The sequence below is a fragment of the Oncorhynchus mykiss genome, unplaced genomic scaffold (genome assembly GCF_013265735.2).
Source record: "Oncorhynchus mykiss isolate Arlee unplaced genomic scaffold, USDA_OmykA_1.1 un_scaffold_688, whole genome shotgun sequence".
Lineage (NCBI taxonomy): Eukaryota > Metazoa > Chordata > Actinopteri > Salmoniformes > Salmonidae > Oncorhynchus > Oncorhynchus mykiss.
In genome coordinates, this window is record NW_023494135.1 from 37,501 (window position 1) to 55,000 (window position 17,500).

The following is a 17,500-nucleotide window of genomic DNA, read 5'->3' on the forward strand; positions in this document are numbered from 1 at the left end:
AAATTCCACAAGGCAGTGACAAAAAGCTTACAGCACCTGGTATTCCCAGGCGGTCTCCCATCCAAGTACTAACCAGGCCCGACCCTGCTTAGCTTCCGAGATCGGACGAGATCAGGCGTACTCAGGCCGGTGTGGCCGTAAGCGAGAAACTATCTCTTGGTGCACCTATGTAAAGTCAAAGTGAGCCTGATTAACAGCTGTTGCATTTCCACCATTTAGATAAGCATCTTTGTGTCACTCAAAAAGTGGAAGAAATTGCATATACTGTAGCCATAATTTGTAGCACAGATTGTTGGATGAAATACAAACTAACCTTGCTTACTTATTTCAAAGCGAGGGCACATATTTCAGCCTTGTGGGAAAAAAACGGACAAAGATTTGAAATTCCACAAGGCAGTGACAAAAAGCTTACAGCACCTGGTATTCCCAGGCGGTCTCCCATCCAAGTACTAACCAGGCCCGACCCTGCTTAGCTTCCGAGATCGGACGAGATCAGGCGTACTCAGGCCGGTGTGGCCGTAAGCGAGAAACTATCTCTTGGTGCACCATGTAAAGTCAAAGTGAGCCTGATTAACAGCTGTTGCATTTCCACCATTTAGATAAGCATCTTTGTGTCACTCAAAAAGTGGAAGAAATTGCATATACTGTAGCCATAATTTGTAGCACAGATTGTTGGATGAAATACAAACTAACCTTGCTTACTTATTTCAAAGCGAGGGCACATATTTCAGCCTTGTGGGAAAAAAACGGACAAAGAGTTGAAATTCCACAAGGCAGTGACAAAAAGCTTACAGCACCTGGTATTCCCAGGCGGTCTCCCATCCAAGTACTAACCAGGCCCGACCCTGCTTAGCTTCCGAGATCGGACGAGATCAGGCGTACTCAGGCCGGTGTGGCCGTAAGCGAAAGGCAATCTCAAAAAGTGGATGAAATTGCATATACTGTAGCCATAATTTGTAGCACAGATTGTTGGATGAAATACAAACTAACCTTGCTTACTTATTTCAAAGCGAGGGCACATATTTCAGCCTTGTGGGAAAAAACGGACAAAGAGTTGAAATTCCACAAGGCAGTGACAAAAATGCTTACAGCACCTGGTATTCCCAGGCGGTCTCCCATCCAAGTACTAAACAGGCCCGACCCTGCTTAGCTTCCGAGATCGGACGAGATCAGGCGTACTCAGGGCGGTGTGGCCGTAAGCGAAAGGCAATCTCAAAAAGTGGATGAAATTGCATATACTGTAGCCATAATTTGTAGCACAGATTGTTGGATGAAATACAAACTAACCTTGCTTACTTATTTCAAAGCGAGGGCACATATTTCAGCCTTGTGGGAAAAAACGGACAAAGAGTTGAAATTCCACAAGGCAGTGACAAAAAGCTTACAGCACCTGGTATTCCCAGGCGGTCTCCCATCCAAGTACTAACCAGGCCCGACCCTGCTTAGCTTCCGAGATCGGACGAGATCAGGCGTACTCAGGCCGGTGTGGCCGTAAGCGAGAAACTATCTCTTGGTGCACCATGTAAAGTCAAAGTGAGCCTGATTAACAGCTGTTGCATTTCCACCATTTAGATAAGCATCTTTGTGTCACTCAAAAAGTGGAAGAAATTGCATATACTGTAGCCATAATTTGTAGCACAGATTGTTGGATGAAATACAAACTAACCTTGCTTACTTATTTCAAAGCGAGGGCACATATTTCAGCCTTGTGGGAAAAAACGGACAAAGAGTTGAAATTCCACAAGGCAGTGACAAAAAGCTTACAGCACCTGGTATTCCCAGGCGGTCTCCCATCCAAGTACTAACCAGGCCCGACCCTGCTTAGCTTCCGAGATCGGACGAGATCAGGCGTACTCAGGCCGGTGTGGCCGTAAGCGAGAAACTATCTCTTGGTGCACCATGTAAAGTCAAAGTGAGCCTGATTAACAGCTGTTGCATTTCCACCATTTAGATAAGCATCTTTGTGTCACTCAAAAAGTGGAAGAAATTGCATATACTGTAGCCATAATTTGTAGCACAGATTGTTGGATGAAATACAAACTAACCTTGCTTACTTATTTCAAAGCGAGGGCACATATTTCAGCCTTGTGGGAAAAAACGGACAAAGAGTTGAAATTCCACAAGGCAGTGACAAAAAGCTTACAGCACCTGGTATTCCCAGGCGGTCTCCCATCCAAGTACTAACCAGGCCCGACCCTGCTTAGCTTCCGAGATCGGACGAGATCAGGCGTACTCAGGCCGGTGTGGCCGTAAGCGAGAAACTATCTCTTGGTGCACCATGTAAAGTCAAAGTGAGCCTGATTAACAGCTGTTGCATTTCCACCATTTAGATAAGCATCTTTGTGTCACTCAAAAAGTGGAAGAAATTGCATATACTGTAGCCATAATTTGTAGCACAGATTGTTGGATGAAATACAAACTAACCTTGCTTACTTATTTCAAAGCGAGGGCACATATTTCAGCCTTGTGGGAAAAAACGGACAAAGAGTTGAAATTCCACAAGGCAGTGACAAAAAGCTTACAGCACCTGGTATTCCCAGGCGGTCTCCCATCCAAGTACTAACCAGGCCCGACCCTGCTTAGCTTCCGAGATCGGACGAGATCAGGCGTACTCAGGCCGGTGTGGCCGTAAGCGAAAGGCAATCTCAAAAAGTGGATGAAATTGCATATACTGTAGCCATAATTTGTAGCACAGATTGTTGGATGAAATACAAACTAACCTTGCTTACTTATTTCAAAGCGAGGGCACATATTTCAGCCTTGTGGGAAAAAACGGACAAAGAGTTGAAATTCCACAAGGCAGTGACAAAAAGCTTACAGCACCTGGTATTCCCAGGCGGTCTCCCATCCAAGTACTAAACAGGCCCGACCCTGCTTAGCTTCCGAGATCGGACGAGATCAGGCGTACTCAGGGCGGTGTGGCCGTAAGCGAAAGGCAATCTCAAAAAGTGGATGAAATTGCATATACTGTAGCCATAATTTGTAGCACAGATTGTTGGATGAAATACAAACTAACCTTGCTTACTTATTTCAAAGCGAGGGCACATATTTCAGCCTTGTGGGAAAAAACGGACAAAGAGTTGAAATTCCACAAGGCAGTGACAAAAAGCTTACAGCACCTGGTATTCCCAGGCGGTCTCCCATCCAAGTACTAACCAGGCCCGACCCTGCTTAGCTTCCGAGATCGGACGAGATCAGGCGTACTCAGGCCGGTGTGGCCGTAAGCAAAAGGCAATCTCAAAAAGTGGATGAAATTGCATATACTGTAGCCATAATTTGTAGCACAGATTGTTGGATGAAATACAAACTAACCTTGCTTACTTATTTCAAAGCGAGGGCACATATTTCAGCCTTGTGGGAAAAAAACGGACAAAGAGTTGAAATTCCACAAGGCAGTGACAAAAAGCTTACAGCACCTGGTATTCCCAGGCGGTCTCCCATCCAAGTACTAACCAGGCCCGACCCTGCTTAGCTTCCGAGATCGGACGAGATCAGGCGTACTCAGGCCGGTGTGGCCGTAAGCGAGAAACTATCTCTTGGTGCACCATGTAAAGTCAAAGTGAGCCTGATTAACAGCTGTTGCATTTCCACCATTTAGATAAGCATCTTTGTGTCACTCAAAAAGTGGAAGAAATTGCATATACTGTAGCCATAATTTGTAGCACAGATTGTTGGATGAAATACAAACTAACCTTGCTTACTTATTTCAAAGCGAGGGCACATATTTCAGCCTTGTGGGAAAAAACGGACAAAGAGTTGAAATTCCACAAGGCAGTGACAAAAAGCTTACAGCACCTGGTATTCCCAGGCGGTCTCCCATCCAAGTACTAACCAGGCCCGACCCTGCTTAGCTTCCGAGATCGGACGAGATCAGGCGTACTCAGGCCGGTGTGGCCGTAAGCGAGAAACTATCTCTTGGTGCACCATGTAAAGTCAAAGTGAGCCTGATTAACAGCTGTTGCATTTCCACCATTTAGATAAGCATCTTTGTGTCACTCAAAAAGTGGAAGAAATTGCATATACTGTAGCCATAATTTGTAGCACAGATTGTTGGATGAAATACAAACTAACCTTGCTTACTTATTTCAAAGCGAGGGCACATATTTCAGCCTTGTGGGAAAAAACGGACAAAGAGTTGAAATTCCACAAGGCAGTGACAAAAAGCTTACAGCACCTGGTATTCCCAGGCGGTCTCCCATCCAAGTACTAACCAGGCCCGACCCTGCTTAGCTTCCGAGATCGGACGAGATCAGGCGTACTCAGGCCGGTGTGGCCGTAAGCGAGAAACTATCTCTTGGTGCACCATGTAAAGTCAAAGTGAGCCTGATTAACAGCTGTTGCATTTCCACCATTTAGATAAGCATCTTTGTGTCACTCAAAAAGTGGAAGAAATTGCATATACTGTAGCCATAATTTGTAGCACAGATTGTTGGATGAAATACAAACTAACCTTGCTTACTTATTTCAAAGCGAGGGCACATATTTCAGCCTTGTGGGAAAAAACGGACAAAGATTTGAAATTCCACAAGGCAGTGACAAAAAGCTTACAGCACCTGGTATTCCCAGGCGGTCTCCCATCCAAGTACTAACCAGGCCCGACCCTGCTTAGCTTCCGAGATCGGACGAGATCAGGCGTACTCAGGCCGGTGTGGCCGTAAGCGAGAAACTATCTCTTGGTGCACCATGTAAAGTCAAAGTGAGCCTGATTAACAGCTGTTGCATTTCCACCATTTAGATAAGCATCTTTGTGTCACTCAAAAAGTGGAAGAAATTGCATATACTGTAGCCATAATTTGTAGCACAGATTGTTGGATGAAATACAAACTAACCTTGCTTACTTATTTCAAAGCGAGGGCACATATTTCAGCCTTGTGGGAAAAAACGGACAAAGAGTTGAAATTCCACAAGGCAGTGACAAAAAGCTTACAGCACCTGGTATTCCCAGGCGGTCTCCCATCCAAGTACTAACCAGGCCCGACCCTGCTTAGCTTCCGAGATCGGACGAGATCAGGCGTACTCAGGCCGGTGTGGCCGTAAGCGAAAGGCAATCTCAAAAAGTGGATGAAATTGCATATACTGTAGCCATAATTTGTAGCACAGATTGTTGGATGAAATACAAACTAACCTTGCTTACTTATTTCAAAGCGAGGGCACATATTTCAGCCTTGTGGGAAAAAACGGACAAAGAGTTGAAATTCCACAAGGCAGTGACAAAATACTTACAGCACCTGGTATTCCCAGGCGGTCTCCCATCCAAGTACTAAACAGGCCCGACCCTGCTTAGCTTCCGAGATCGGACGAGATCAGGCGTACTCAGGGCGGTGTGGCCGTAAGCGAAAGGCAATCTCAAAAAGTGGATGAAATTGCATATACTGTAGCCATAATTTGTAGCACAGATTGTTGGATGAAATACAAACTAACCTTGCTTACTTATTTCAAAGCGAGGGCACATATTTCAGCCTTGTGGGAAAAAACGGACAAAGAGTTGAAATTCCACAAGGCAGTGACAAAAAGCTTACAGCACCTGGTATTCCCAGGCGGTCTCCCATCCAAGTACTAACCAGGCCCGACCCTGCTTAGCTTCCGAGATCGGACGAGATCAGGCGTACTCAGGCCGGTGTGGCCGTAAGCGAGAAACTATCTCTTGGTGCACCGTGTAAAGTCAAAGTGAGCCTGATTAACAGCTGTTGCATTTCCACCATTTAGATAAGCATCTTTGTGTCACTCAAAAAGTGGAAGAAATTGCATATACTGTAGCCATAATTTGTAGCACAGATTGTTGGATGAAATACAAACTAACCTTGCTTACTTATTTCAAAGCGAGGGCACATATTTCAGCCTTGTGGGAAAAAACGGACAAAGATTTGAAATTCCACAAGGCAGTGACAAAAAGCTTACAGCACCTGGTATTCCCAGGCGGTCTCCCATCCAAGTACTAACCAGGCCCGACCCTGCTTAGCTTCCGAGATCGGACGAGATCAGGCGTACTCAGGCCGGTGTGGCCGTAAGCGAGAAACTATCTCTTGGTGCACCATGTAAAGTCAAAGTGAGCCTGATTAACAGCTGTTGCATTTCCACCATTTAGATAAGCATCTTTGTGTCACTCAAAAAGTGGAAGAAATTGCATATACTGTAGCCATAATTTGTAGCACAGATTGTTGGATGAAATACAAACTAACCTTGCTTACTTATTTCAAAGCGAGGGCACATATTTCAGCCTTGTGGGAAAAAACGGACAAAGAGTTGAAATTCCACAAGGCAGTGACAAAAAGCTTACAGCACCTGGTATTCCCAGGCGGTCTCCCATCCAAGTACTAACCAGGCCCGACCCTGCTTAGCTTCCGAGATCGGACGAGATCAGGCGTACTCAGGCCGGTGTGGCCGTAAGCGAAAGGCAATCTCAAAAAGTGGATGAAATTGCATATACTGTAGCCATAATTTGTAGCACAGATTGTTGGATGAAATACAAACTAACCTTGCTTACTTATTTCAAAGCGAGGGCACATATTTCAGCCTTGTGGGAAAAAACGGACAAAGAGTTGAAATTCCACAAGGCAGTGACAAAAAGCTTACAGCACCTGGTATTCCCAGGCGGTCTCCCATCCAAGTACTAAACAGGCCCGACCCTGCTTAGCTTCCGAGATCGGACGAGATCAGGCGTACTCAGGGCGGTGTGGCCGTAAGCGAAAGGCAATCTCAAAAAGTGGATGAAATTGCATATACTGTAGCCATAATTTGTAGCACAGATTGTTGGATGAAATACAAACTAACCTTGCTTACTTATTTCAAAGCGAGGGCACATATTTCAGCCTTGTGGGAAAAAACGGACAAAGAGTTGAAATTCCACAAGGCAGTGACAAAAAGCTTACAGCACCTGGTATTCCCAGGCGGTCTCCCATCCAAGTACTAACCAGGCCCGACCCTGCTTAGCTTCCGAGATCGGACGAGATCAGGCGTACTCAGGCCGGTGTGGCCGTAAGCGAGAAACTATCTCTTGGTGCACCATGTAAAGTCAAAGTGAGCCTGATTAACAGCTGTTGCATTTCCACCATTTAGATAAGCATCTTTGTGTCACTCAAAAAGTGGAAGAAATTGCATATACTGTAGCCATAATTTGTAGCACAGATTGTTGGATGAAATACAAACTAACCTTGCTTACTTATTTCAAAGCGAGGGCACATATTTCAGCCTTGTGGGAAAAAACGGACAAAGAGTTGAAATTCCACAAGGCAGTGACAAAAAGCTTACAGCACCTGGTATTCCCAGGCGGTCTCCCATCCAAGTACTAACCAGGCCCGACCCTGCTTAGCTTCCGAGATCGGACGAGATCAGGCGTACTCAGGCCGGTGTGGCCGTAAGCGAAAGGCAATCTCAAAAAGTGGATGAAATTGCATATACTGTAGCCATAATTTGTAGCACAGATTGTTGGATGAAATACAAACTAACCTTGCTTACTTATTTCAAAGCGAGGGCACATATTTCAGCCTTGTGGGAAAAAACGGACAAAGAGTTGAAATTCCACAAGGCAGTGACAAAAAGCTTACAGCACCTGGTATTCCCAGGCGGTCTCCAATCCAAGTACTAAACAGGCCCGACCCTGCTTAGCTTCCGAGATCGGACGAGATCAGGCGTACTCAGGGCGGTGTGGCCGTAAGCGAAAGGCAATCTCAAAAAGTGGATGAAATTGCATATACTGTAGCCATAATTTGTAGCACAGATTGTTGGATGAAATACAAACTAACCTTGCTTACTTATTTCAAAGCGAGGGCACATATTTCAGCCTTGTGGGAAAAAACGGACAAAGAGTTGAAATTCCACAAGGCAGTGACAAAAAGCTTACAGCACCTGGTATTCCCAGGCGGTCTCCCATCCAAGTACTAACCAGGCCCGACCCTGCTTAGCTTCCGAGATCGGACGAGATCAGGCGTACTCAGGCCGGTGTGGCCGTAAGCGAAAGGCAATCTCAAAAAGTGGATGAAATTGCATATACTGTAGCCATAATTTGTAGCACAGATTGTTGGATGAAATACAAACTAACCTTGCTTACTTATTTCAAAGCGAGGGCACATATTTCAGCCTTGTGGGAAAAAACGGACAAAGAGTTGAAATTCCACAAGGCAGTGACAAAAAGCTTACAGCACCTGGTATTCCCAGGCGGTCTCCCATCCAAGTACTAACCAGGCCCGACCCTGCTTAGCTTCCGAGATCGGACGAGATCAGGCGTACTCAGGCCGGTGTGGCCGTAAGCGAAAGGCAATCTCAAAAAGTGGATGAAATTGCATATACTGTAGCCATAATTTGTAGCACAGATTGTTGGATGAAATACAAACTAACCTTGCTTACTTATTTCAAAGCGAGGGCACATATTTCAGCCTTGTGGGAAAAAACGGACAAAGAGTTGAAATTCCACAAGGCAGTGACAAAAAGCTTACAGCACCTGGTATTCCCAGGCGGTCTCCCATCCAAGTACTAACCAGGCCCGACCCTGCTTAGCTTCCGAGATCGGACGAGATCAGGCGTACTCAGGCCGGTGTGGCCGTAAGCGAGAAACTATCTCTTGGTGCACCATGTAAAGTCAAAGTGAGCCTGATTAACAGCTGTTGCATTTCCACCATTTAGATAAGCATCTTTGTGTCACTCAAAAAGTGGAAGAAATTGCATATACTGTAGCCATAATTTGTAGCACAGATTGTTGGATGAAATACAAACTAACCTTGCTTACTTATTTCAAAGCGAGGGCACATATTTCAGCCTTGTGGGAAAAAACGGACAAAGAGTTGAAATTCCACAAGGCAGTGACAAAAAGCTTACAGCACCTGGTATTCCCAGGCGGTCTCCCATCCAAGTACTAACCAGGCCCGACCCTGCTTAGCTTCCGAGATCGGACGAGATCAGGCGTACTCAGGCCGGTGTGGCCGTAAGCGAGAAACTATCTCTTGGTGCACCATGTAAAGTCAAAGTGAGCCTGATTAACAGCTGTTGCATTTCCACCATTTAGATAAGCATCTTTGTGTCACTCAAAAAGTGGAAGAAATTGCATATACTGTAGCCATAATTTGTAGCACAGATTGTTGGATGAAATACAAACTAACCTTGCTTACTTATTTCAAAGCGAGGGCACATATTTCAGCCTTGTGGGAAAAAACGGACAAAGAGTTGAAATTCCACAAGGCAGTGACAAAAAGCTTACAGCACCTGGTATTCCCAGGCGGTCTCCCATCCAAGTACTAACCAGGCCCGACCCTGCTTAGCTTCCGAGATCGGACGAGATCAGGCGTACTCAGGCCGGTGTGGCCGTAAGCGAGAAACTATCTCTTGGTGCACCATGTAAAGTCAAAGTGAGCCTGATTAACAGCTGTTGCATTTCCACCATTTAGATAAGCATCTTTGTGTCACTCAAAAAGTGGAAGAAATTGCATATACTGTAGCCATAATTTGTAGCACAGATTGTTGGATGAAATACAAACTAACCTTGCTTACTTATTTCAAAGCGAGGGCACATATTTCAGCCTTGTGGGAAAAAACGGACAAAGATTTGAAATTCCACAAGGCAGTGACAAAAAGCTTACAGCACCTGGTATTCCCAGGCGGTCTCCCATCCAAGTACTAACCAGGCCCGACCCTGCTTAGCTTCCGAGATCGGACGAGATCAGGCGTACTCAGGCCGGTGTGGCCGTAAGCGAGAAACTATCTCTTGGTGCACCATGTAAAGTCAAAGTGAGCCTGATTAACAGCTGTTGCATTTCCACCATTTAGATAAGCATCTTTGTGTCACTCAAAAAGTGGAAGAAATTGCATATACTGTAGCCATAATTTGTAGCACAGATTGTTGGATGAAATACAAACTAACCTTGCTTACTTATTTCAAAGCGAGGGCACATATTTCAGCCTTGTGGGAAAAAACGGACAAAGAGTTGAAATTCCACAAGGCAGTGACAAAAAGCTTACAGCACCTGGTATTCCCAGGCGGTCTCCCATCCAAGTACTAACCAGGCCCGACCCTGCTTAGCTTCCGAGATCGGACGAGATCAGGCGTACTCAGGCCGGTGTGGCCGTAAGCGAAAGGCAATCTCAAAAAGTGGATGAAATTGCATATACTGTAGCCATAATTTGTAGCACAGATTGTTGGATGAAATACAAACTAACCTTGCTTACTTATTTCAAAGCGAGGGCACATATTTCAGCCTTGTGGGAAAAAACGGACAAAGAGTTGAAATTCCACAAGGCAGTGACAAAATGCTTACAGCACCTGGTATTCCCAGGCGGTCTCCCATCCAAGTACTAAACAGGCCCGACCCTGCTTAGCTTCCGAGATCGGACGAGATCAGGCGTACTCAGGGCGGTGTGGCCGTAAGCGAAAGGCAATCTCAAAAAGTGGATGAAATTGCATATACTGTAGCCATAATTTGTAGCACAGATTGTTGGATGAAATACAAACTAACCTTGCTTACTTATTTCAAAGCGAGGGCACATATTTCAGCCTTGTGGGAAAAAACGGACAAAGAGTTGAAATTCCACAAGGCAGTGACAAAAAGCTTACAGCACCTGGTATTCCCAGGCGGTCTCCCATCCAAGTACTAACCAGGCCCGACCCTGCTTAGCTTCCGAGATCGGACGAGATCAGGCGTACTCAGGCCGGTGTGGCCGTAAGCGAGAAACTATCTCTTGGTGCACCATGTAAAGTCAAAGTGAGCCTGATTAACAGCTGTTGCATTTCCACCATTTAGATAAGCATCTTTGTGTCACTCAAAAAGTGGAAGAAATTGCATATACTGTAGCCATAATTTGTAGCACAGATTGTTGGATGAAATACAAACTAACCTTGCTTACTTATTTCAAAGCGAGGGCACATATTTCAGCCTTGTGGGAAAAAACGGACAAAGAGTTGAAATTCCACAAGGCAGTGACAAAAAGCTTACAGCACCTGGTATTCCCAGGCGGTCTCCCATCCAAGTACTAACCAGGCCCGACCCTGCTTAGCTTCCGAGATCGGACGAGATCAGGCGTACTCAGGCCGGTGTGGCCGTAAGCGAGAAACTATCTCTTGGTGCACCATGTAAAGTCAAAGTGAGCCTGATTAACAGCTGTTGCATTTCCACCATTTAGATAAGCATCTTTGTGTCACTCAAAAAGTGGAAGAAATTGCATATACTGTAGCCATAATTTGTAGCACAGATTGTTGGATGAAATACAAACTAACCTTGCTTACTTATTTCAAAGCGAGGGCACATATTTCAGCCTTGTGGGAAAAAACGGACAAAGAGTTGAAATTCCACAAGGCAGTGACAAAAAGCTTACAGCACCTGGTATTCCCAGGCGGTCTCCCATCCAAGTACTAACCAGGCCCGACCCTGCTTAGCTTCCGAGATCGGACGAGATCAGGCGTACTCAGGCCGGTGTGGCCGTAAGCGAAAGGCAATCTCAAAAAGTGGATGAAATTGCATATACTGTAGCCATAATTTGTAGCACAGATTGTTGGATGAAATACAAACTAACCTTGCTTACTTATTTCAAAGCGAGGGCACATATTTCAGCCTTGTGGGAAAAAACGGACAAAGAGTTGAAATTCCACAAGGCAGTGACAAAAAGCTTACAGCACCTGGTATTCCCAGGCGGTCTCCCATCCAAGTACTAAACAGGCCCGACCCTGCTTAGCTTCCGAGATCGGACGAGATCAGGCGTACTCAGGCCGGTGTGGCCGTAAGCGAGAAACTATCTCTTGGTGCACCATGTAAAGTCAAAGTGAGCCTGATTAACAGCTGTTGCATTTCCACCATTTAGATAAGCATCTTTGTGTCACTCAAAAAGTGGAAGAAATTGCATATACTGTAGCCATAATTTGTAGCACAGATTGTTGGATGAAATACAAACTAACCTTGCTTACTTATTTCAAAGCGAGGGCACATATTTCAGCCTTGTGGGAAAAAACGGACAAAGAGTTGAAATTCCACAAGGCAGTGACAAAAAGCTTACAGCACCTGGTATTCCCAGGCGGTCTCCCATCCAAGTACTAACCAGGCCCGACCCTGCTTAGCTTCCGAGATCGGACGAGATCAGGCGTACTCAGGCCGGTGTGGCCGTAAGCGAAAGGCAATCTCAAAAAGTGGATGAAATTGCATATACTGTAGCCATAATTTGTAGCACAGATTGTTGGATGAAATACAAACTAACCTTGCTTACTTATTTCAAAGCGAGGGCACATATTTCAGCCTTGTGGGAAAAAACGGACAAAGAGTTGAAATTCCACAAGGCAGTGACAAAAAGCTTACAGCACCTGGTATTCCCAGGCGGTCTCCAATCCAAGTACTAACAGGCCCGACCCTGCTTAGCTTCCGAGATCGGACGAGATCAGGCGTACTCAGGGCCGGTGTGGCCGTAAGCGAAAGGCAATCTCAAAAAGTGGATGAAATTGCATATACTGTAGCCATAATTTGTAGCACAGATTGTTGGATGAAATACAAACTAACCTTGCTTACTTATTTCAAAGCGAGGGCACATATTTCAGCCTTGTGGGAAAAAACGGACAAAGAGTTGAAATTCCACAAGGCAGTGACAAAAAGCTTACAGCACCTGGTATTCCCAGGCGGTCTCCCATCCAAGTACTAACCAGGCCCGACCCTGCTTAGCTTCCGAGATCGGACGAGATCAGGCGTACTCAGGCCGGTGTGGCCGTAAGCGAGAAACTATCTCTTGGTGCACCATGTAAAGTCAAAGTGAGCCTGATTAACAGCTGTTGCATTTCCACCATTTAGATAAGCATCTTTGTGTCACTCAAAAAGTGGAAGAAATTGCATATACTGTAGCCATAATTTGTAGCACAGATTGTTGGATGAAATACAAACTAACCTTGCTTACTTATTTCAAAGCGAGGGCACATATTTCAGCCTTGTGGGAAAAAAACGGACAAAGAGTTGAAATTCCACAAGGCAGTGACAAAAAGCTTACAGCACCTGGTATTCCCAGGCGGTCTCCCATCCAAGTACTAACCAGGCCCGACCCTGCTTAGCTTCCGAGATCGGACGAGATCAGGCGTACTCAGGCCGGTGTGGCCGTAAGCGAGAAACTATCTCTTGGTGCACCATGTAAAGTCAAAGTGAGCCTGATTAACAGCTGTTGCATTTCCACCATTTAGATAAGCATCTTTGTGTCACTCAAAAAGTGGAAGAAATTGCATATACTGTAGCCATAATTTGTAGCACAGATTGTTGGATGAAATACAAACTAACCTTGCTTACTTATTTCAAAGCGAGGGCACATATTTCAGCCTTGTGGGAAAAAACGGACAAAGAGTTGAAATTCCACAAGGCAGTGACAAAATGCTTACAGCACCTGGTATTCCCAGGCGGTCTCCCATCCAAGTACTAAACAGGCCCGACCCTGCTTAGCTTCCGAGATCGGACGAGATCAGGCGTACTCAGGGCGGTGTGGCCGTAAGCGAAAGGCAATCTCAAAAAGTGGATGAAATTGCATATACTGTAGCCATAATTTGTAGCACAGATTGTTGGATGAAATACAAACTAACCTTGCTTACTTATTTCAAAGCGAGGGCACATATTTCAGCCTTGTGGGAAAAAACGGACAAAGAGTTGAAATTCCACAAGGCAGTGACAAAAAGCTTACAGCACCTGGTATTCCCAGGCGGTCTCCCATCCAAGTACTAACCAGGCCCGACCCTGCTTAGCTTCCGAGATCGGACGAGATCAGGCGTACTCAGGCCGGTGTGGCCGTAAGCGAGAAACTATCTCTTGGTGCACCATGTAAAGTCAAAGTGAGCCTGATTAACAGCTGTTGCATTTCCACCATTTAGATAAGCATCTTTGTGTCACTCAAAAAGTGGAAGAAATTGCATATACTGTAGCCATAATTTGTAGCACAGATTGTTGGATGAAATACAAACTAACCTTGCTTACTTATTTCAAAGCGAGGGCACATATTTCAGCCTTGTGGGAAAAAACGGACAAAGAGTTGAAATTCCACAAGGCAGTGACAAAAAGCTTACAGCACCTGGTATTCCCAGGCGGTCTCCCATCCAAGTACTAACCAGGCCCGACCCTGCTTAGCTTCCGAGATCGGACGAGATCAGGCGTACTCAGGCCGGTGTGGCCGTAAGCGAGAAACTATCTCTTGGTGCACCATGTAAAGTCAAAGTGAGCCTGATTAACAGCTGTTGCATTTCCACCATTTAGATAAGCATCTTTGTGTCACTCAAAAAGTGGAAGAAATTGCATATACTGTAGCCATAATTTGTAGCACAGATTGTTGGATGAAATACAAACTAACCTTGCTTACTTATTTCAAAGCGAGGGCACATATTTCAGCCTTGTGGGAAAAAACGGACAAAGAGTTGAAATTCCACAAGGCAGTGACAAAAAGCTTACAGCACCTGGTATTCCCAGGCGGTCTCCCATCCAAGTACTAACCAGGCCCGACCCTGCTTAGCTTCCGAGATCGGACGAGATCAGGCGTACTCAGGCCGGTGTGGCCGTAAGCGAAAGGCAATCTCAAAAAGTGGATGAAATTGCATATACTGTAGCCATAATTTGTAGCACAGATTGTTGGATGAAATACAAACTAACCTTGCTTACTTATTTCAAAGCGAGGGCACATATTTCAGCCTTGTGGGAAAAAACGGACAAAGAGTTGAAATTCCACAAGGCAGTGACAAAAAGCTTACAGCACCTGGTATTCCCAGGCGGTCTCCCATCCAAGTACTAAACAGGCCCGACCCTGCTTAGCTTCCGAGATCGGACGAGATCAGGCGTACTCAGGGCGGTGTGGCCGTAAGCGAAAGGCAATCTCAAAAAGTGGATGAAATTGCATATACTGTAGCCATAATTTGTAGCACAGATTGTTGGATGAAATACAAACTAACCTTGCTTACTTATTTCAAAGCGAGGGCACATATTTCAGCCTTGTGGGAAAAAACGGACAAAGAGTTGAAATTCCACAAGGCAGTGACAAAAAGCTTACAGCACCTGGTATTCCCAGGCGGTCTCCCATCCAAGTACTAACCAGGCCCGACCCTGCTTAGCTTCCGAGATCGGACGAGATCAGGCGTACTCAGGCCGGTGTGGCCGTAAGCGAGAAACTATCTCTTGGTGCACCATGTAAAGTCAAAGTGAGCCTGATTAACAGCTGTTGCATTTCCACCATTTAGATAAGCATCTTTGTGTCACTCAAAAAGTGGAAGAAATTGCATATACTGTAGCCATAATTTGTAGCACAGATTGTTGGATGAAATACAAACTAACCTTGCTTACTTATTTCAAAGCGAGGGCACATATTTCAGCCTTGTGGGAAAAAACGGACAAAGAGTTGAAATTCCACAAGGCAGTGACAAAAAGCTTACAGCACCTGGTATTCCCAGGCGGTCTCCCATCCAAGTACTAACCAGGCCCGACCCTGCTTAGCTTCCGAGATCGGACGAGATCAGGCGTACTCAGGCCGGTGTGGCCGTAAGCGAAAGGCAATCTCAAAAAGTGGATGAAATTGCATATACTGTAGCCATAATTTGTAGCACAGATTGTTGGATGAAATACAAACTAACCTTGCTTACTTATTTCAAAGCGAGGGCACATATTTCAGCCTTGTGGGAAAAAACGGACAAAGAGTTGAAATTCCACAAGGCAGTGACAAAAAGCTTACAGCACCTGGTATTCCCAGGCGGTCTCCCATCCAAGTACTAAACAGGCCCGACCCTGCTTAGCTTCCGAGATCGGACGAGATCAGGCGTACTCAGGGCGGTGTGGCCGTAAGCGAAAGGCAATCTCAAAAAGTGGATGAAATTGCATATACTGTAGCCATAATTTGTAGCACAGATTGTTGGATGAAATACAAACTAACCTTGCTTACTTATTTCAAAGCGAGGGCACATATTTCAGCCTTGTGGGAAAAAACGGACAAAGAGTTGAAATTCCACAAGGCAGTGACAAAAAGCTTACAGCACCTGGTATTCCCAGGCGGTCTCCCATCCAAGTACTAACCAGGCCCGACCCTGCTTAGCTTCCGAGATCGGACGAGATCAGGCGTACTCAGGCCGGTGTGGCCGTAAGCGAGAAACTATCTCTTGGTGCACCATGTAAAGTCAAAGTGAGCCTGATTAACAGCTGTTGCATTTCCACCATTTAGATAAGCATCTTTGTGTCACTCAAAAAGTGGAAGAAATTGCATATACTGTAGCCATAATTTGTAGCACAGATTGTTGGATGAAATACAAACTAACCTTGCTTACTTATTTCAAAGCGAGGGCACATATTTCAGCCTTGTGGGAAAAAACGGACAAAGAGTTGAAATTCCACAAGGCAGTGACAAAAAGCTTACAGCACCTGGTATTCCCAGGCGGTCTCCCATCCAAGTACTAACCAGGCCCGACCCTGCTTAGCTTCCGAGATCGGACGAGATCAGGCGTACTCAGGCCGGTGTGGCCGTAAGCGAAAGGCAATCTCAAAAAGTGGATGAAATTGCATATACTGTAGCCATAATTTGTAGCACAGATTGTTGGATGAAATACAAACTAACCTTGCTTACTTATTTCAAAGCGAGGGCACATATTTCAGCCTTGTGGGAAAAAACGGACAAAGAGTTGAAATTCCACAAGGCAGTGACAAAAAGCTTACAGCACCTGGTATTCCCAGGCGGTCTCCAATCCAAGTACTAAACAGGCCCGACCCTGCTTAGCTTCCGAGATCGGACGAGATCAGGCGTACTCAGGGCGGTGTGGCCGTAAGCGAAAGGCAATCTCAAAAAGTGGATGAAATTGCATATACTGTAGCCATAATTTGTAGCACAGATTGTTGGATGAAATACAAACTAACCTTGCTTACTTATTTCAAAGCGAGGGCACATATTTCAGCCTTGTGGGAAAAAAACGGACAAAGAGTTGAAATTCCACAAGGCAGTGACAAAAAGCTTACAGCACCTGGTATTCCCAGGCGGTCTCCCATCCAAGTACTAACCAGGCCCGACCCTGCTTAGCTTCCGAGATCGGACGAGATCAGGCGTACTCAGGCCGGTGTGGCCGTAAGCGAGAAACTATCTCTTGGTGCACCATGTAAAGTCAAAGTGAGCCTGATTAACAGCTGTTGCATTTCCACCATTTAGATAAGCATCTTTGTGTCACTCAAAAAGTGGAAGAAATTGCATATACTGTAGCCATAATTTGTAGCACAGATTGTTGGGTGAAATACAAACTAACCTTGCTTACTTATTTCAAAGCGAGGGCACATATTTCAGCCTTGTGGGAAAAAAACGGACAAAGAGTTGAAATTCCACAAGGCAGTGACAAAAAGCTTACAGCACCTGGTATTCCCAGGCGGTCTCCCATCCAAGTACTAACCAGGCCCGACCCTGCTTAGCTTCCGAGATCGGACGAGATCAGGCGTACTCAGGCCGGTGTGGCCGTAAGCGAAAGGCAATCTCAAAAAGTGGATGAAATTGCATATACTGTAGCCATAATTTGTAGCACAGATTGTTGGATGAAATACAAACTAACCTTGCTTAC

The 17,500-nt window shown here is 45.4% G+C and overlaps 51 non-coding genes and 1 pseudogene across 51 annotated transcripts; all 52 read right to left on the reverse strand.

Moving 5' to 3' along the window:
• Window positions 1-24: 24 nt before the first annotated feature.
• Window positions 25-143, reverse strand: LOC118961480. The gene has a single exon (XR_005049129.1). It is a non-coding gene; the product is annotated as a 5S ribosomal RNA (ribosomal RNA).
• A 262-nt stretch (window positions 144-405) lies between these two features.
• LOC118961481 lies at window positions 406-524 on the reverse strand. Its single transcript, XR_005049130.1, has one exon. It is a non-coding gene; the product is annotated as a 5S ribosomal RNA (ribosomal RNA).
• A 261-nt stretch (window positions 525-785) lies between these two features.
• LOC118961482 lies at window positions 786-904 on the reverse strand. Its single transcript, XR_005049131.1, has one exon. It is a non-coding gene; the product is annotated as a 5S ribosomal RNA (ribosomal RNA).
• A 178-nt stretch (window positions 905-1,082) lies between these two features.
• On the reverse strand, window positions 1,083-1,201 carry LOC118961455. The gene has a single exon (XR_005049104.1). It is a non-coding gene; the product is annotated as a 5S ribosomal RNA (ribosomal RNA).
• Window positions 1,202-1,378: 177 nt separating this feature from the next.
• On the reverse strand, window positions 1,379-1,497 carry LOC118961483. Its single transcript, XR_005049132.1, has one exon. It is a non-coding gene; the product is annotated as a 5S ribosomal RNA (ribosomal RNA).
• A 260-nt stretch (window positions 1,498-1,757) lies between these two features.
• On the reverse strand, window positions 1,758-1,876 carry LOC118961484. The gene has a single exon (XR_005049133.1). It is a non-coding gene; the product is annotated as a 5S ribosomal RNA (ribosomal RNA).
• A 260-nt stretch (window positions 1,877-2,136) lies between these two features.
• LOC118961485 lies at window positions 2,137-2,255 on the reverse strand. The gene has a single exon (XR_005049134.1). It is a non-coding gene; the product is annotated as a 5S ribosomal RNA (ribosomal RNA).
• Window positions 2,256-2,515: 260 nt separating this feature from the next.
• Window positions 2,516-2,634, reverse strand: LOC118961486. Its single transcript, XR_005049135.1, has one exon. It is a non-coding gene; the product is annotated as a 5S ribosomal RNA (ribosomal RNA).
• Window positions 2,635-2,811: 177 nt separating this feature from the next.
• On the reverse strand, window positions 2,812-2,930 carry LOC118961416. The gene has a single exon (XR_005049065.1). It is a non-coding gene; the product is annotated as a 5S ribosomal RNA (ribosomal RNA).
• A 177-nt stretch (window positions 2,931-3,107) lies between these two features.
• LOC118961487 lies at window positions 3,108-3,226 on the reverse strand. The gene has a single exon (XR_005049136.1). It is a non-coding gene; the product is annotated as a 5S ribosomal RNA (ribosomal RNA).
• Window positions 3,227-3,404: 178 nt separating this feature from the next.
• LOC118961489 lies at window positions 3,405-3,523 on the reverse strand. Its single transcript, XR_005049138.1, has one exon. It is a non-coding gene; the product is annotated as a 5S ribosomal RNA (ribosomal RNA).
• A 260-nt stretch (window positions 3,524-3,783) lies between these two features.
• LOC118961490 lies at window positions 3,784-3,902 on the reverse strand. The gene has a single exon (XR_005049139.1). It is a non-coding gene; the product is annotated as a 5S ribosomal RNA (ribosomal RNA).
• Window positions 3,903-4,162: 260 nt separating this feature from the next.
• Window positions 4,163-4,281, reverse strand: LOC118961491. The gene has a single exon (XR_005049140.1). It is a non-coding gene; the product is annotated as a 5S ribosomal RNA (ribosomal RNA).
• Window positions 4,282-4,541: 260 nt separating this feature from the next.
• Window positions 4,542-4,660, reverse strand: LOC118961492. Its single transcript, XR_005049141.1, has one exon. It is a non-coding gene; the product is annotated as a 5S ribosomal RNA (ribosomal RNA).
• Window positions 4,661-4,920: 260 nt separating this feature from the next.
• Window positions 4,921-5,039, reverse strand: LOC118961493. The gene has a single exon (XR_005049142.1). It is a non-coding gene; the product is annotated as a 5S ribosomal RNA (ribosomal RNA).
• Window positions 5,040-5,216: 177 nt separating this feature from the next.
• Window positions 5,217-5,335, reverse strand: LOC118961530. The gene has a single exon (XR_005049179.1). It is a non-coding gene; the product is annotated as a 5S ribosomal RNA (ribosomal RNA).
• A 177-nt stretch (window positions 5,336-5,512) lies between these two features.
• Window positions 5,513-5,631, reverse strand: LOC118961494. Its single transcript, XR_005049143.1, has one exon. It is a non-coding gene; the product is annotated as a 5S ribosomal RNA (ribosomal RNA).
• Window positions 5,632-5,891: 260 nt separating this feature from the next.
• Window positions 5,892-6,010, reverse strand: LOC118961495. The gene has a single exon (XR_005049144.1). It is a non-coding gene; the product is annotated as a 5S ribosomal RNA (ribosomal RNA).
• A 260-nt stretch (window positions 6,011-6,270) lies between these two features.
• Window positions 6,271-6,389, reverse strand: LOC118961496. The gene has a single exon (XR_005049145.1). It is a non-coding gene; the product is annotated as a 5S ribosomal RNA (ribosomal RNA).
• Window positions 6,390-6,566: 177 nt separating this feature from the next.
• On the reverse strand, window positions 6,567-6,685 carry LOC118961527. The gene has a single exon (XR_005049176.1). It is a non-coding gene; the product is annotated as a 5S ribosomal RNA (ribosomal RNA).
• A 177-nt stretch (window positions 6,686-6,862) lies between these two features.
• On the reverse strand, window positions 6,863-6,981 carry LOC118961497. The gene has a single exon (XR_005049146.1). It is a non-coding gene; the product is annotated as a 5S ribosomal RNA (ribosomal RNA).
• Window positions 6,982-7,241: 260 nt separating this feature from the next.
• Window positions 7,242-7,360, reverse strand: LOC118961498. The gene has a single exon (XR_005049147.1). It is a non-coding gene; the product is annotated as a 5S ribosomal RNA (ribosomal RNA).
• Window positions 7,361-7,537: 177 nt separating this feature from the next.
• LOC118961534 lies at window positions 7,538-7,656 on the reverse strand. Its single transcript, XR_005049183.1, has one exon. It is a non-coding gene; the product is annotated as a 5S ribosomal RNA (ribosomal RNA).
• A 177-nt stretch (window positions 7,657-7,833) lies between these two features.
• Window positions 7,834-7,952, reverse strand: LOC118961500. Its single transcript, XR_005049149.1, has one exon. It is a non-coding gene; the product is annotated as a 5S ribosomal RNA (ribosomal RNA).
• Window positions 7,953-8,129: 177 nt separating this feature from the next.
• Window positions 8,130-8,248, reverse strand: LOC118961501. Its single transcript, XR_005049150.1, has one exon. It is a non-coding gene; the product is annotated as a 5S ribosomal RNA (ribosomal RNA).
• A 177-nt stretch (window positions 8,249-8,425) lies between these two features.
• Window positions 8,426-8,544, reverse strand: LOC118961502. The gene has a single exon (XR_005049151.1). It is a non-coding gene; the product is annotated as a 5S ribosomal RNA (ribosomal RNA).
• A 260-nt stretch (window positions 8,545-8,804) lies between these two features.
• Window positions 8,805-8,923, reverse strand: LOC118961503. Its single transcript, XR_005049152.1, has one exon. It is a non-coding gene; the product is annotated as a 5S ribosomal RNA (ribosomal RNA).
• A 260-nt stretch (window positions 8,924-9,183) lies between these two features.
• On the reverse strand, window positions 9,184-9,302 carry LOC118961504. Its single transcript, XR_005049153.1, has one exon. It is a non-coding gene; the product is annotated as a 5S ribosomal RNA (ribosomal RNA).
• A 260-nt stretch (window positions 9,303-9,562) lies between these two features.
• Window positions 9,563-9,681, reverse strand: LOC118961505. The gene has a single exon (XR_005049154.1). It is a non-coding gene; the product is annotated as a 5S ribosomal RNA (ribosomal RNA).
• A 260-nt stretch (window positions 9,682-9,941) lies between these two features.
• On the reverse strand, window positions 9,942-10,060 carry LOC118961506. The gene has a single exon (XR_005049155.1). It is a non-coding gene; the product is annotated as a 5S ribosomal RNA (ribosomal RNA).
• A 177-nt stretch (window positions 10,061-10,237) lies between these two features.
• LOC118961466 lies at window positions 10,238-10,356 on the reverse strand. The gene has a single exon (XR_005049115.1). It is a non-coding gene; the product is annotated as a 5S ribosomal RNA (ribosomal RNA).
• A 177-nt stretch (window positions 10,357-10,533) lies between these two features.
• Window positions 10,534-10,652, reverse strand: LOC118961507. The gene has a single exon (XR_005049156.1). It is a non-coding gene; the product is annotated as a 5S ribosomal RNA (ribosomal RNA).
• A 260-nt stretch (window positions 10,653-10,912) lies between these two features.
• LOC118961508 lies at window positions 10,913-11,031 on the reverse strand. Its single transcript, XR_005049157.1, has one exon. It is a non-coding gene; the product is annotated as a 5S ribosomal RNA (ribosomal RNA).
• Window positions 11,032-11,291: 260 nt separating this feature from the next.
• On the reverse strand, window positions 11,292-11,410 carry LOC118961509. The gene has a single exon (XR_005049158.1). It is a non-coding gene; the product is annotated as a 5S ribosomal RNA (ribosomal RNA).
• A 177-nt stretch (window positions 11,411-11,587) lies between these two features.
• LOC118961532 lies at window positions 11,588-11,706 on the reverse strand. The gene has a single exon (XR_005049181.1). It is a non-coding gene; the product is annotated as a 5S ribosomal RNA (ribosomal RNA).
• Window positions 11,707-11,966: 260 nt separating this feature from the next.
• On the reverse strand, window positions 11,967-12,085 carry LOC118961511. Its single transcript, XR_005049160.1, has one exon. It is a non-coding gene; the product is annotated as a 5S ribosomal RNA (ribosomal RNA).
• Window positions 12,086-12,262: 177 nt separating this feature from the next.
• On the reverse strand, window positions 12,263-12,381 carry LOC118961547 (annotated as a pseudogene).
• A 177-nt stretch (window positions 12,382-12,558) lies between these two features.
• LOC118961512 lies at window positions 12,559-12,677 on the reverse strand. Its single transcript, XR_005049161.1, has one exon. It is a non-coding gene; the product is annotated as a 5S ribosomal RNA (ribosomal RNA).
• Window positions 12,678-12,938: 261 nt separating this feature from the next.
• On the reverse strand, window positions 12,939-13,057 carry LOC118961513. Its single transcript, XR_005049162.1, has one exon. It is a non-coding gene; the product is annotated as a 5S ribosomal RNA (ribosomal RNA).
• Window positions 13,058-13,317: 260 nt separating this feature from the next.
• LOC118961477 lies at window positions 13,318-13,436 on the reverse strand. The gene has a single exon (XR_005049126.1). It is a non-coding gene; the product is annotated as a 5S ribosomal RNA (ribosomal RNA).
• Window positions 13,437-13,613: 177 nt separating this feature from the next.
• LOC118961514 lies at window positions 13,614-13,732 on the reverse strand. The gene has a single exon (XR_005049163.1). It is a non-coding gene; the product is annotated as a 5S ribosomal RNA (ribosomal RNA).
• A 260-nt stretch (window positions 13,733-13,992) lies between these two features.
• On the reverse strand, window positions 13,993-14,111 carry LOC118961515. The gene has a single exon (XR_005049164.1). It is a non-coding gene; the product is annotated as a 5S ribosomal RNA (ribosomal RNA).
• Window positions 14,112-14,371: 260 nt separating this feature from the next.
• On the reverse strand, window positions 14,372-14,490 carry LOC118961516. Its single transcript, XR_005049165.1, has one exon. It is a non-coding gene; the product is annotated as a 5S ribosomal RNA (ribosomal RNA).
• A 177-nt stretch (window positions 14,491-14,667) lies between these two features.
• Window positions 14,668-14,786, reverse strand: LOC118961556. Its single transcript, XR_005049200.1, has one exon. It is a non-coding gene; the product is annotated as a 5S ribosomal RNA (ribosomal RNA).
• A 177-nt stretch (window positions 14,787-14,963) lies between these two features.
• Window positions 14,964-15,082, reverse strand: LOC118961517. Its single transcript, XR_005049166.1, has one exon. It is a non-coding gene; the product is annotated as a 5S ribosomal RNA (ribosomal RNA).
• Window positions 15,083-15,342: 260 nt separating this feature from the next.
• Window positions 15,343-15,461, reverse strand: LOC118961518. Its single transcript, XR_005049167.1, has one exon. It is a non-coding gene; the product is annotated as a 5S ribosomal RNA (ribosomal RNA).
• A 177-nt stretch (window positions 15,462-15,638) lies between these two features.
• On the reverse strand, window positions 15,639-15,757 carry LOC118961567. The gene has a single exon (XR_005049211.1). It is a non-coding gene; the product is annotated as a 5S ribosomal RNA (ribosomal RNA).
• A 177-nt stretch (window positions 15,758-15,934) lies between these two features.
• On the reverse strand, window positions 15,935-16,053 carry LOC118961519. Its single transcript, XR_005049168.1, has one exon. It is a non-coding gene; the product is annotated as a 5S ribosomal RNA (ribosomal RNA).
• A 260-nt stretch (window positions 16,054-16,313) lies between these two features.
• LOC118961520 lies at window positions 16,314-16,432 on the reverse strand. The gene has a single exon (XR_005049169.1). It is a non-coding gene; the product is annotated as a 5S ribosomal RNA (ribosomal RNA).
• A 177-nt stretch (window positions 16,433-16,609) lies between these two features.
• LOC118961535 lies at window positions 16,610-16,728 on the reverse strand. The gene has a single exon (XR_005049184.1). It is a non-coding gene; the product is annotated as a 5S ribosomal RNA (ribosomal RNA).
• Window positions 16,729-16,906: 178 nt separating this feature from the next.
• On the reverse strand, window positions 16,907-17,025 carry LOC118961522. Its single transcript, XR_005049171.1, has one exon. It is a non-coding gene; the product is annotated as a 5S ribosomal RNA (ribosomal RNA).
• A 261-nt stretch (window positions 17,026-17,286) lies between these two features.
• On the reverse strand, window positions 17,287-17,405 carry LOC118961523. Its single transcript, XR_005049172.1, has one exon. It is a non-coding gene; the product is annotated as a 5S ribosomal RNA (ribosomal RNA).
• Window positions 17,406-17,500: the final 95 nt, after the last annotated feature.